The 12,707-nt window shown below is 42.4% G+C and overlaps 1 long non-coding RNA gene across 1 annotated transcript; it reads left to right on the plus strand.

Annotated features, from left to right (window-relative positions):
* Window positions 1-4,461: 4,461 nt before the first annotated feature.
* On the plus strand, window positions 4,462-11,733 carry LOC138439154 (uncharacterized). The gene is made up of 3 exons (XR_011256588.1): window positions 4,462-4,556; window positions 10,503-10,561; window positions 11,105-11,733. It is a non-coding gene; the product is annotated as an uncharacterized lncRNA (long non-coding RNA).
* Window positions 11,734-12,707: the final 974 nt, after the last annotated feature.

Raw genomic sequence — 12,707 nt, forward strand, 5'->3', positions numbered from 1 at the left:
AGCCCCCTCCCTCCCCATTCCCCCATCTTGTCTCAGACATCATCCACGTCTCTCAGAAGCCTTCTCCAGCTTCTCTCCCCTTTTCCCACTTTGTGAGGATAGTGGCCACATATCATATTATTTTGTAATAATGATTGCAGAAGACAAACAAAGCCCTTATTTAAATGCCTAGAGAGCTGCATAGGATTCATAGAATTTCTATCCATCATAGCAATTTATGCTAACGAAACACTCATTAGATACCCACAGTTAATTGGCTGGGTCAGAGTGCTTCTGCAGCTTGTGTCTGTGGGGGGCAAGTGATTCCACCAGCTTCATGCTTGTCATTCACGAGCACTACAAATATAACCAGGAGCTGATCTCACCTCCATCTTCTCCAGCTCCTGGCTGGTCATTCAACACCATGCTCAAATGTGCATTTTCCACAGAGTCTTCTGTGTTCCTTTCAGCCAGAACTAACTCTTCAATCATTCATATTTACTTTAACTTGTCCATATTTTTTAATCTAGGTAAACTGGGCAAGTTCTTGGTTCCTCTAATTCATTGATTAAAAAGAGGATTCCTTAAGGGACTGGTTTTTCTTACCATTTGCATTTAACCCAGGTTATATTGGATTAACAAAAATATAATTTACTTTTAGCCAAAAATCCTATACCTTTTGCTGGTACAGTTTCCACTGGCTATTGGTGAGAGTCGGATCTATATGTATGGTGCACACAGACCAACTTCTTCTCTTTTTTAAAAAAATAGTCTTCCCTGCTTGTCTCTATTCTCATTCTAGCCACACCCTACTATTCTGCCTATATTCATTCTATACATTTCTTTTTTTTTTTTTTTTGGAAAAAAGTAAACTTTTCTCTTCATCAATGACATGAACACTTACAGAAAAATCACAATATGAGAGCTGATCATTTAGCTCAGTAATTTGGACAACCAACAGGAACCTACTGCACAGCACAGGAAATTCCGCTCAATATTATAACCTCAATGGGAGAAGAACTGAAAAAGGATAGATACAAGTTTACATATAACCAGATCACTTTGCTATATACCTAAAGCTAACACAACATTGATAATCAACTATTTGTTGTTGTTGAGTAGCTAAGTTGTGTCCAACTCTTTTGTGACCCTGTGTACTGTAGCCCACCAGGCTTCTCTGTGTATGGGATTTCCCAGGCAAGAATACTTGAATGGGTAGCCATCTCCTTCTCCATATTCCATGCCTTTCTTTATGCAGTTTTCTCTCTTGGAATGCTCTTCTTTCCCACATCACTATTGAATTCATACCCAGCTTCAAGGTTAAACGCAATCTTCTATGAAACCACCTTGGTTAATGGTCTGAATCTGATCTCCTTTTTTTGACCTCCCTCCTCCTGCCCTCAATGTCATTTGTTTATACTGTTCCAGAGCACATGCCTTTTCTTATGATTGGTTTTCATTGTTTCTGTATGCCCTTTCCTTCCAACTAAGTTGGAATTTCCTTCTCATCTTATTTATTGTATCTACTATGGCTCTTAAAACAGAGCCTGGTACAGAGTAGGTGACTGACAAATATTTGTTGAGTGAATAAAAAAAAAAAAGATAGGTGCTCAAAAAACATCAGCTGAATTGAACTAATCATACAGATTTCCAGCCACTGAATGACTTAGATATTTGTTGAGACTTCACTGAACCCACATAAGAGCTGCAAGTTGCAATCAATTCCTTGCGAACTTTCTCCTCTTGAGATGGTCAGTCCTCAGCAAGAAGAATGGATGACAGTAGCTTTGAGGGCAGCAAGCAGAGCATTAGACAGAAAGACAGTATACTTCTCTGCTCTTCTTCCCAGATTACTCCTGAGGGCATGGGTGAGCTGGTTTACTGGATGGTCTAGGGAGAATGACACTGCCATGTATATCTCATAGTGAAGTCACTCAGTGGTGTCCGACTCTCTGCGACCCCACGGACTGGAGCCTACCAGGCTTCTCCGTCCATGGGAAGAATACTGGAGTGGGTTGCCATTTCCTTCTCCAGGGGATCTTCCTGACCCAGGGATTGAACCCAGGTCTCCTGCATTGGAGGCAGATGCTTTAACCTGAGCCACCAGGGAAGTCCACGTATATGTTACTGAGAGGAAACAGTCATTTTCTTTTAAACCTTTTAACCTTCTCAACTCCTGTATTCAGGCTGGAGCTTAGTCATAGCAGGGTCTTTGCATAATAATCCATCCTTAGATTTTTAGGAGAGGGTATGGTCAGAAAAACTTCCACTTGCTTTGGTTTGGCCATAAAAAAAGCATGAACTCATATTATAGACAGGGAGGATGAATGACAAAATGATCAGATGAGCAAGATGGAATAATTAAGAAAATTTGTCAGCAATATCATAATCAGCTGGATCTTTACAGAGATGGTCTCACATTTATCTCATTTGAACAAGAACTCTTCCAAGCCTCAGGATCAGAAAAGTGAAAGTAGAAGTGTTAGTCACTCAGTCGTGTCCAACTCTTTGTGACCCCATGGACTGTAGCCCGCCAGGCTCCCCTGTCCACTGGGGATTCTCCAGGCAAGAATACTGGAGTGGGTTGCCATGCCCTCCTTCAAAGAATCTTCCCAACCCAGGGATCAAAACCAGGTCTCCTGCATTGCAGATGGATTCTTTACTGTCTGAGTCACCAGGGACTGTGTTATAGAATGTGGCTGTTTTATAGAACGAACACTTGGCCTGAATTGCAAACTGAGTTCAAGGTGAGTCTAGCAGTACCTTCTACTTTTGCTTTATTCTTTCACTTCACTAAGTTTCCATAACAGAAACATATACCCTATATATTAAAGAAGCAAAGACAACATTCCCAGTGCTGTCTTCTTCCCTTGTGAGGGCTACACATGTGTGTTCATTTGGTGATTCTTCAACAACCTGTGCACCCAAGATGTATTCACTTTTCTTTATGTATATTTCAATAATGAGGTTTATTAGAAAAACAAACTAAATGGAGGACTGAGCAGCAGAAGAGAAAAGCTAAGGAGCCAAATAACAAGCTAAAAACTGGATCAGCTATCTTTACAGAAGAGAATGTTAACAACAAGTAGGTAGAAAATGTGCAAGAGAAGTTGGGAGACCTGGATGAGATATCTGAAAGTTTCAAAGCCTGTTTAACGATGCGTGGTTCTCCTGGGCTGGTCTGAAATAAAATAGAGACAGTGAAGGAAATCTTCAAGTAAATGACAAATAACACCTGGAAAAAAAGAACAGCTCTCAGACTGAATGATAACATCGTGTGCCAAACAGGATGAAAAACCTCACAGATCCGCGCAAAAGTATGACATTTCCATACACTAAAGATTAAGAAAATTGCAAAAGCTCCTTTAGAGAATCAAAATAGATAACCTGCAGATTTCTCACCTGCAATACTGGATGAGAGAAAACACTGAAGCAAAATCATCAAGAGTATTGAAGGAAAAGAAACTTTTGAGTCTAAAATTGAGATTTAGCCATTGTCAGTAAGAGTTTCAAGCATTCAAGGTTTAAGAGAGAGAGAAAAGAGCTCTCTCTCTTGCTGGTAGAGCCCTTTTTTACTGAGGTGCGCTTTCTTCCTCCATGTGATTCAGGGATAAGGCAAGACAAATTCTCTCCCCTGTTCCCTTTGCTAACCTAGCAACAAGCCAGCTCAGTGAGGAGAACTCTGAGGTCTCTAGCTGACACCAGAATTGGAAAGAAACCTCCTCCAGGTGGCTGCTGCCCTACACTCACATTGTCTCACCACCAAGACTGCTGCTCAGCTGAAAACTCCTGCTGCTACAGGACCGGTTAAGTTTCCGGCTCAGCGTGGCTACCTGTTCTCTGCCCCAAGGCACACTACCATGGTTCCTGCTTTGTTTGTTTCAAGCACGACTCTCTATGGGGAGTAAGTGCATTCTGGAAAGTTCTTCCTGTGTTGTCCAAAAAGCAAGTGTTATCCATGTCCTAAATTTATAGTGGTATTTGCCCTACCTTCTAGTCTGACAAAATGTTAGTTGCTCAGTCATGTCCAACTCTTTGTGACCCCATGGACTGTAGCCCACCAGGCTCCTCTGTCCATGGGATTCTCCAGGCAAGAATACTGGAGTGGGCAGCCATTCCCTTCTCCAGGGTATCTTCCCAATCCAGGGATCCAACCTGGGTCTCCTGAATTGCAGGCAGATTCTTTACCATCTGAGCCACCAGGGAAGCCCAAACCATCTTAATTAGTCTATATCAATCATAGTAATCCTGTTCCCCTTGAGAGTGGTTGGTACATACAGAAAGTGGTGGGTGACTCAGTCCTGACCAATAAGATGTGAAGATAAATCTGCTGGGGGACTTCAGCGAAAGGGCTCTTTTCCTTTCAAGAGCTCATAGGGAGAACAGGCAGAATGCTCGTCCTTTGGACACTGTCGTGTTTGCCAGTGATTCCTGGGATTGCAGCAGCTATTGCCAAGAAGGGCATCAACCCCAGAGCAGAACAGAAAGGTGGAGGATGGCAGAGAGGGTGGTGAGAAGGACCTTCCTTTATGTGACGGCTTTGCCTGCTGGAGCCACATTCATCTTAGGACTGGGTGGTAAGTGAGATAATTGAATTCCTTTATCATTATTATTTTTCAAATTTATTTCTTTTTTAATTGAAGAATCCTTTAGTTTTTAAAAACAATTTGAGTAGGGATTTTTGTTACTTACAGACCCAAATTTCCTAATTGAAACGTAGAATTCAAGAAACTTACCATATACAGATCTTCTCAGACACAGTTTACACCAGAGAGAAGAAATACGAAGTCAGGAAGAAACAATGAGATACGACAGCAATGATGAGCTTCCCAGCTGGCGCTAGTGGTGAAGAACCCAGCTGCCAAAGCAGGAGACATAAGAGAACACAGGTTTGACTCCTGGGTTGGGAAGGTGCCCTGGAGGAGGGCCTGGCTATATACTTAATCGCTGTCATGTCCAACTCTTTGCAACCACATGAACTTATAGCCTGCCAGGCTCCTTTGTCCATGGGCATTCTGGACAGAAGAGAATACTGGAAGTGGGTTGGCCATTCCTTTCTCCAGGGGATCTTCCTAACCCAGGGATTGAACCCAGGTCTCCTGCTTTGCAGGTGGATGCTTTACTGTCTGAGCCACGAGGGAAGGCCAAGAGTACTGGAATAGGTAGGCCTATCCCTTTTCCAGGGGATCTTCCCTTTCTCCAGGGGAACTTCCCCACTGAGAAATTGAACCGAGGTCAGATTCTTTACCAGCTGAGCTACCAGGGAAGCCCAGCCTGGTGGGCTACAGTCCATGGGGTCACAAAGGGTTGGATACTATTGGAGCGACTGACCATGCATGCACCATCTATAGATACTCTCGAAGACAGTTTACAACAGAAAGAAGAAACGCCAAGTCAGGAAGAAGCAATGAGCTACAACAGCAATGAAGAGCAGGGAAATGAGTGAAATGTAATGCAAAGCTGAAATCAGAATGAATGTATAATGTTTGTGAGCACTTAATCACAAATTCTACAGAATTAATTAAGCGCTAAACAGGTTTTAGATCATGTGCTTTGGGAGAAATAGAGGATTTATTTTGGAATTTTAAAACACATTTATTTCTCTGTGACTTGTCCTAGTTGAGCACTTGGGATATCTGATCTGGCGTGAGGAAATCTCTGTCTTGTTCTGGTGGGAAGGGCCATGCTCAGTGAATGTTTAATCCAATTGTCTAATCCAATTAGCCCAATGGGTGGGGCTGTGCTCCCTCCCTGTTAGTTGTTTGGCCTCAGGCAACCCGGTCCTGGAGTCTCAGTTCAGTTCAGTTCAGTTGCTCAGTCAGTTGCACAACTCTTTGTGACCCCATGGACTGCAGCACACCAGGCTTCCCTGTCCATCACAAACTCCGGGAGCTTGCTCAAACACATGTCCATCAAGCAGGTGAAGCCATCCAACCATCTCATCCTCTTTTGTCCCCTTCTTCTACCTTCAATCTTCCCCAGCATCAGGGTCTTTTCCGGTGAGTCAGTTCTTTGCATCAGGGGACCAAAGTATTGGAGCTTCAGCTTCAGCATCAGTCCTTTCAATGAATATTTAGGACTGACTTCCTTTAGGACTGACTGGTTGGCTCTCCTTCCAGTCCAGGAGACTCTCAGAGTCTTCTCCAGCACCGCAGGTCAAAAGCATCAATTCCTCCTGGAGTCTGCGGGCTCTGCGGTAGCGCTGCTGCGTGTGCGGCCAAGTTGCTTCAGTCGTGTCTGACTCTGCGACTCACGGATCATAGCCCGCCAGGCTCCTCCGTTCATGGGATTCTCTGGGAAAGAATACTGGAGTGGGTTGCTATACTCTCCTCCAGGGCATCTTTTCAACCCAGGGATTAAATCCATATCCCTTAGGTCTCTTGCATTGGCAGGCGTGTTCTTTACCACTAGCGCCACCTGGGAAACCCAGTAGGGCTACCGGCAACCTCCAAAAAGGGCTTATGCCAACACATGCACGAGGGTGAGGGATCTTTCAGTTGTGGCATATGAACTCTTGCTTGCTTCCTGTGGATCTAGTTCCCTGTCTAGGGATTGAACCTGGGCTCCCTGCCTTGGGAGCATGGAGTTTTAGCCACTGGACCATGAGTGAAGTCCCTCTGGAAGTTTAAAGAAAGCTTCATAGAGGCTGCAGCATGCAAACGAGGCCTTGACGTCTGAGTGGGATTTTAGGAGAGAACGGGCCTGAAGGGCAGTCAAGGCTTTAGGATGAGTGTGAAATGCATGGGAGGCTGGGGCCTCAGTGAGTGGTGGACTGAGTAATTGCTGTTCTGAGAAGTTTTAAGTCCAAAGTATTCTCCTGCCTACAACATGCATCGGAAATAAAACAGAAAATATTCTTACACCTCTGTTACCAAAATGTAGGCCATATGGATCTTTCAGTGTGGCAATTCTGGTTTCTGTGTATCCAGAAAAATAACAATGGGGAAAAGGGTCAAAGGAAGGGCACCTTAAACCATATGAAGGGCAGAGGCGCTTCTGGGGAGATGATGATAGACTAGAAAATGAGGGGTTTTCCGACCGTACTGACAGCAAGAAAAGCAAGAAGGCTTTCTGAGAGATTTGCAAAATCTCAAAGGACTACGGAAAGCATAAATATGACATAGTTCACCAAAGAGTTTTTTAAATTTTTATTTTAATGGGGTTAGTGAACTAATCCCAGTAAATCCTACTGAATTAAATAATAAAAAAGGACAAAAACAAATAAGCAATCCCAAATCTATGGTATTTTCTCAGTTCTGCTAGTTATTAGCTGTGTAATGCAGCAGATCAATAAATCTATACTTCAGTGACCTCAGGGATAAGAGGCCACTTCCCTGATCTACTTTATGGGATTATCCAGAGGGTCTGAGCAGACAACAGAAGTGATTGGGCGGGGGGGGGGGGGGGGGGGGGGGAGGGGGGGGGCGGGGGGAGGAGAAAACTTTTAGATTCTGTGGAGGCACAGAAGGAATCTCTTTTAGAATGCATTTTTGAAAGGGGGCAAGATCGTTCACTCAGGAGAGATGCCCAGGGGTGTCCTTTCAGAGAGAGGAAAGTGCAGTCTCCAGGGTGACTGTAGCCCAGAATGCAGGAAGCCACCAAGTTTGGTTCAGACAAATTACCAGTGTGGGCATGGAACCAAGTTGGAGACACATATAGAAAGGAATTATTAGATTTTTTTAATAGTGCGGGAGCTACGCCAAGACTTGCAGCTTTGGTTTGGAGTCTGCAATTAAGGGTGAACTTAGAAGGGAAAATGAAATGGAGGCAAGAGCCTGAACCTTTTTTGAAGCCATAACGACATAATTTGCAAGTTCAACCCTTGAGGTTCCACCATGCCACAGTAAAGTTGTTTATGTACTTTCACGTTTATGAAGCTTGGCGAAGGTGGTGGTGGACAGAGTGTCTAAAGAGAAAGGCAAAGGGTAAGATCTCGGGCCCATGGCATGGGCAAGGACATGAGAAAGTCACTCCTCAAACTGGCAACCGCCCCAGAGGCCTCCCGGCCTAATTTGTCCTTGGAGCATTTCTCTCTCCAGACCCCACCCTGGAAATGTGGCATGTAAACACACTTGGGGATTCTTAGAGGCACTTCAAATGATCTGCTGGTTTCCCACCTCTAAAAAGACTAGACCAGTTATACTCCACCTCTGGCTTATTTTTTAAATTGTGGATTTTTTGATTGTCATACTGATTGGGGGCCATTATTAACATTTACAGGGCAAATGTCAGGGATGTCTATGTTATGTGAGTTTGCCTGCACAAAGAATTTTTCTGCATTCCATATAGGACTTTCAAATATCCAACTGGATAGTCATGAATGTGTACAAACTTATGCATTATTTGAACTGAAAATCTAATTCTATTTTACATACAAGCAAAATATATTTATTACAGTCTTAACACATTCTAAACTTTCTAAGAATAAAACTTTATATGCTATTCAGAATTTTTTTCTAAGTTGTTCATTGAGTTGGAAATATGCATAACTGTTGGAAAATTACATTACTCAAGGGATTTAGTTGTCTATGTCACACATTTGTGTTAGTTTGTATCTGTAGTTGTTGAATTCAAAAGTGATTATCCCCCTAAATGCCAGCTTCTGACGACTTTATTGGGTCTTTCAATATAGTTACTGGGTTTCCCTGGTGGCTTAGACAACAATGCAGAAGACCTGGGGTAGATCCCTGGGTTGAGGAGATCCCCTGGAGAAAGAATGGCTACCCACTCCATTATTCTTGTTTGGAGAATCTCATGGACAGAGGAGCCTGGTGGGCTACAGTCCACGGGGCCAAAAAGAGTTGGACATGACTGAGTGGCTAAGCACAACAATAGGTGTATATAAGTTATATTGCCTATGAATTTCATTTTACAATTTTAAAGGGGAATTAACAAAATATTTGTAAAAAGGTGGCATTCGTCTCATTGGGACTGGGAAATGCTAGACTAAAAGCTGATAAAAAGAAAAAAATGGGAGGAGTTATGAATGTGAGTTGTGTTAAATGCCCATATTCTACACACTGTACCCATCCAAAATTTATCTGAAGGAAAATTACAACATGTATTCAGGTCAAGGAGGATCAAAAAATGTGCTCTTGTGGTTGACCCTAAGTGCCTCAGGGTCAGATTTTCAGTCCTTTTGTTTTAAGAGAGGAATTTGTCAGTAAACAATACCAGAAGATCTGAAAGAAAAATAAAAATCCAAAACCTCTTCGGCTTCTCAGTCAACAAGGAAAGACTTGCAAGCGCTCAGAACACTGTAAGTGAAGCAAAGCCCTGTCAGATCAAAGCCTTCTGCTTTCTTTTATGGAGCGTTAACAAGCTCTAAAACGCGGGTTACAAACAAGAGGAAAACAGATCAAAATTCTGACTTTTTAAGTTGAAAGTTTGCCTTTTTAGAAATGAAATTTTGATACATACTACAATATGAGTGGACCTAGAAAATATTATGCTTGGTGGAATAAATTGGACACAAAACAAATATTGTATGATTCCAACTTATATGAGATACCCACAATACACAAATTTGTAGAGAAAGAAAAACAGAAGGATTACCAGGGGCATGAGATTAGTTTAACAATAACTAGGAACATAGGTTTTTTTTTTTTTTTTTTGGCCTTGCCTCGCAGCTTGTGGGATCTTAGTTCTCTGACCAGGGATGTAGCTGGGCTTAAGGCCGTGAAAGTACCGAGTCTTCACCACTAGGCCACCAGGGAATGCCTGGACATAGATTTTTTTTTTTTTAATTAGAGATGGTAAAAATGTTTTGGGTATAGATAGTGATGCTGGCTATACAACACTGTGAATGAATTTAATGCCACTGATTTGTACATTTATGAATGGCTGAAATGATGAATACTACATTGTACGTAGGACTTCCCCCGTGTCTCAGTGGGAAAGAGTCTCTGCCTGAAGAGCATGAAACATAGGAGACGTGCGCTTGAGCCCTAGGTTGCAAAGATCCCCTGGAGGAGGGCATGGCAACGCACTCCAGTATTCTTGCCTGGAGAATCCCATGGACAGAGGAGCCTGGCAAGCTACAGTCCATAGGGTTGCAAAGTCAGACACGACTGAAGTGAGGTACGCACACATGTTGCATATATTTTTTACCACAATAAGAAATTAAATAAAAAAAAAGTTTGCCTTTAAAATAAAAAAGTTCAACCCCCAAATACATTTCTATTCCTACAGTCTGTAGATTTCCACCCCCACCCTCCCACCCAAGAGGTTTTATTTTATTAGAGGGAAGCCAAGTTAAAGTCTCAGTATTAATTTTCTGTCATGCTTTATCTACCAAAGAACAGATTTCCAATGTCTCTCACACATTTGATGCAATTTTTTCCATTTGCTAAACTTCATCAAAGTTCTTCAACTGATAAATACATTTGAAGTCAGAATTGAACAAGTTTTACCCTTGAATATAACAAAGTGTATCCTATCTAAGGCACTGGACTAATAGAAGATGTTTTCAGGGTTTTTTTTTTTTACAATATTTTAAAATTATTTTTTAAATTTATTTTTAGTTGGAGGATAATTGCTTTATAACGTGCTAGTTTCTGCTGTACAACAACATGAATCTGCTGTAAGTATACGTATATCCCCTCCCTCGTGAATCTCCCTCCCAAGTCTGTAGATTTTTAAGTCCCATGCCTTCCCACTCACATCCTTCTTTCTAACTCTGCATATTAAGCCATAAACACCATTTTATTGGGGGGGCAGGGGAGGAAGAAAAAGAACAAGGAAGTTCTGTGAAGGAAACTTCACCTTGCTGTTTACTGTCAGATCTTCAAATGCTGCTTTTAAAATACAGCAGGAAAGATGACTGTTTGACATATATGGGAGATTTATCAGGCTCCAAATACATTTTAATGAATGCAAAAGGTCTTAGACTCCTTTTCTTGGGCTGACTTGCCTGTGACTCCCTTTGAAAGAAGTTTAATTTCTCTGTGCCGTCGGAGCCTGGGGCCCATGCTTGCTGACACAATCATACACATGGCCGTTTCTTTCCAGCAGAGAAAAATAGAATATAAAAAAATGAGCTGCTCCAATATCTAATTTGGGGGTTGGTTTTCTAGCTAATCTTTTGAAACTGAAAACAGTTTTCTAAAAGCTGTCGTTTTCCCAGGTACTTTTTCTCATGATCACAAGAGCAGATGTCCACCACGCAGAGAATCAAGAAGACAAGCGTAACCAGGGCCCGTAGGTTCTACCAGAATCAGAAGCTGGAGGACCAGGCTGATGTGTCCTCCCCACTCTCCCCTTGAGGGGCTTCAGTCTCTCTAGGCCCATCTGTGCCTTAAGTCAGATTTCCACGGACAATGTTCTATTTTTAAGTCCTGTCTTTTCTGATTGAGAAGCTGCTTTGAATGAGATCTCTATCTGTATAGTTATGTTACCCTGTGAATGAAAACTTTTATTTACATGTCCATTTAAATGCACATCTCTTGGCAATGATGACCCTGGATGCAAGACAGCAAAAAAGACACAGATGTGTATAACAGATTTTGGACTCAGAGGGAGAGGGAGAGGGTGGGATGATTTGGGAGAATGGCATTCTAACATGTATACTATCATGTAAGAATCGAATCGCCAGTCTATGTCTGACGCAGGATACAGCATGCTTGGGGCTGGTGCCTGGGGATGACCCAGAGAGATGTTATGGGGAGGGAGGTGGGAGGGGGGGTTCATGTTTGGGAACGCATGTAAGAATTAAAGATTTTAATATTAATAAATAAATAAATATATAAATAAAAATAAAAATACAAAATAAATAAATAAATAAATGCACGTCTCTTTGTTGTTGTTGCTGTTCAGTCCTAAATCATGTCCGACTCCTTGCGACCCCATGGACTGTAGCACACCAGGCTCCTCTGTCTACGGGATTTCCCAGGCAAGAATATTGAAGTGGGTCGCCATTTCCAGATCTTCTGACCCAGGGAATGAACCGAGTCTCCTGCTTAGCAGGCACCTGGGAAGTCTAATGTCTCTATATCTATTTACAAATGCATATATACATAGACAAATATATACATAATATTAGTCAGAGATGTAAAACCTCTTTGTTCCACCAGTGGAGCTGCCAGGTGGACCATTAAATCTACCTGGATGGGCAGACAGGCTTCAACTGAGCCCAGCACATCCCTGACCTGGGTGTTTCCATCACAGGTCAGAGGCCAACAGAAGCAGTAACAGCCTCTAGATCACCTAAATAGAGCAATAGAAACTTCAAGAAAAGCCTGCCTTCCTGGAGACATCAAAATTTTCTTTTCTCCCCCCTTTTTTGAATTTTATGGGTAAGGCAAATAATAGAGTCTTTGCGTTTTATCAGAAAAGTTAATGAAGTTTACTTCTTTAGAACTTGGATGAACAGTAAACAAAATTACTTTGTCACTCCCCCTAGAGTACATCCCAGTGCTGTCACATTAAGCAAACTTATTTCTTCTCATGGGACCACAGCGCCTGATGGCTTGTGCAGAAAGAGCTGGAGAACAGGAGAGTACGAGGCACTTGGAGTCCTGTGTGATGGAAACGACAAGCAGAATCAGCTTTTTAAGTATTTATAATTTATCCCGGGCTTCCCAGGTGGCTCAGCGGTAAAGAAACTGCCTGCTAATGCAGGCGATGCAGAAGATGTCAGTTTAACCCCTGGGTCAGGAAGATTCCCTGGATCTTCCCTGGAAATGGCAACCCACTCCAGTGTTCTTACCTGGGAAATCCCATGGACAGAG

Source organism: Ovis canadensis, chromosome 4 (assembly GCF_042477335.2).
Source record: "Ovis canadensis isolate MfBH-ARS-UI-01 breed Bighorn chromosome 4, ARS-UI_OviCan_v2, whole genome shotgun sequence".
Taxonomy (NCBI): Eukaryota; Metazoa; Chordata; class Mammalia; order Artiodactyla; family Bovidae; genus Ovis; species Ovis canadensis.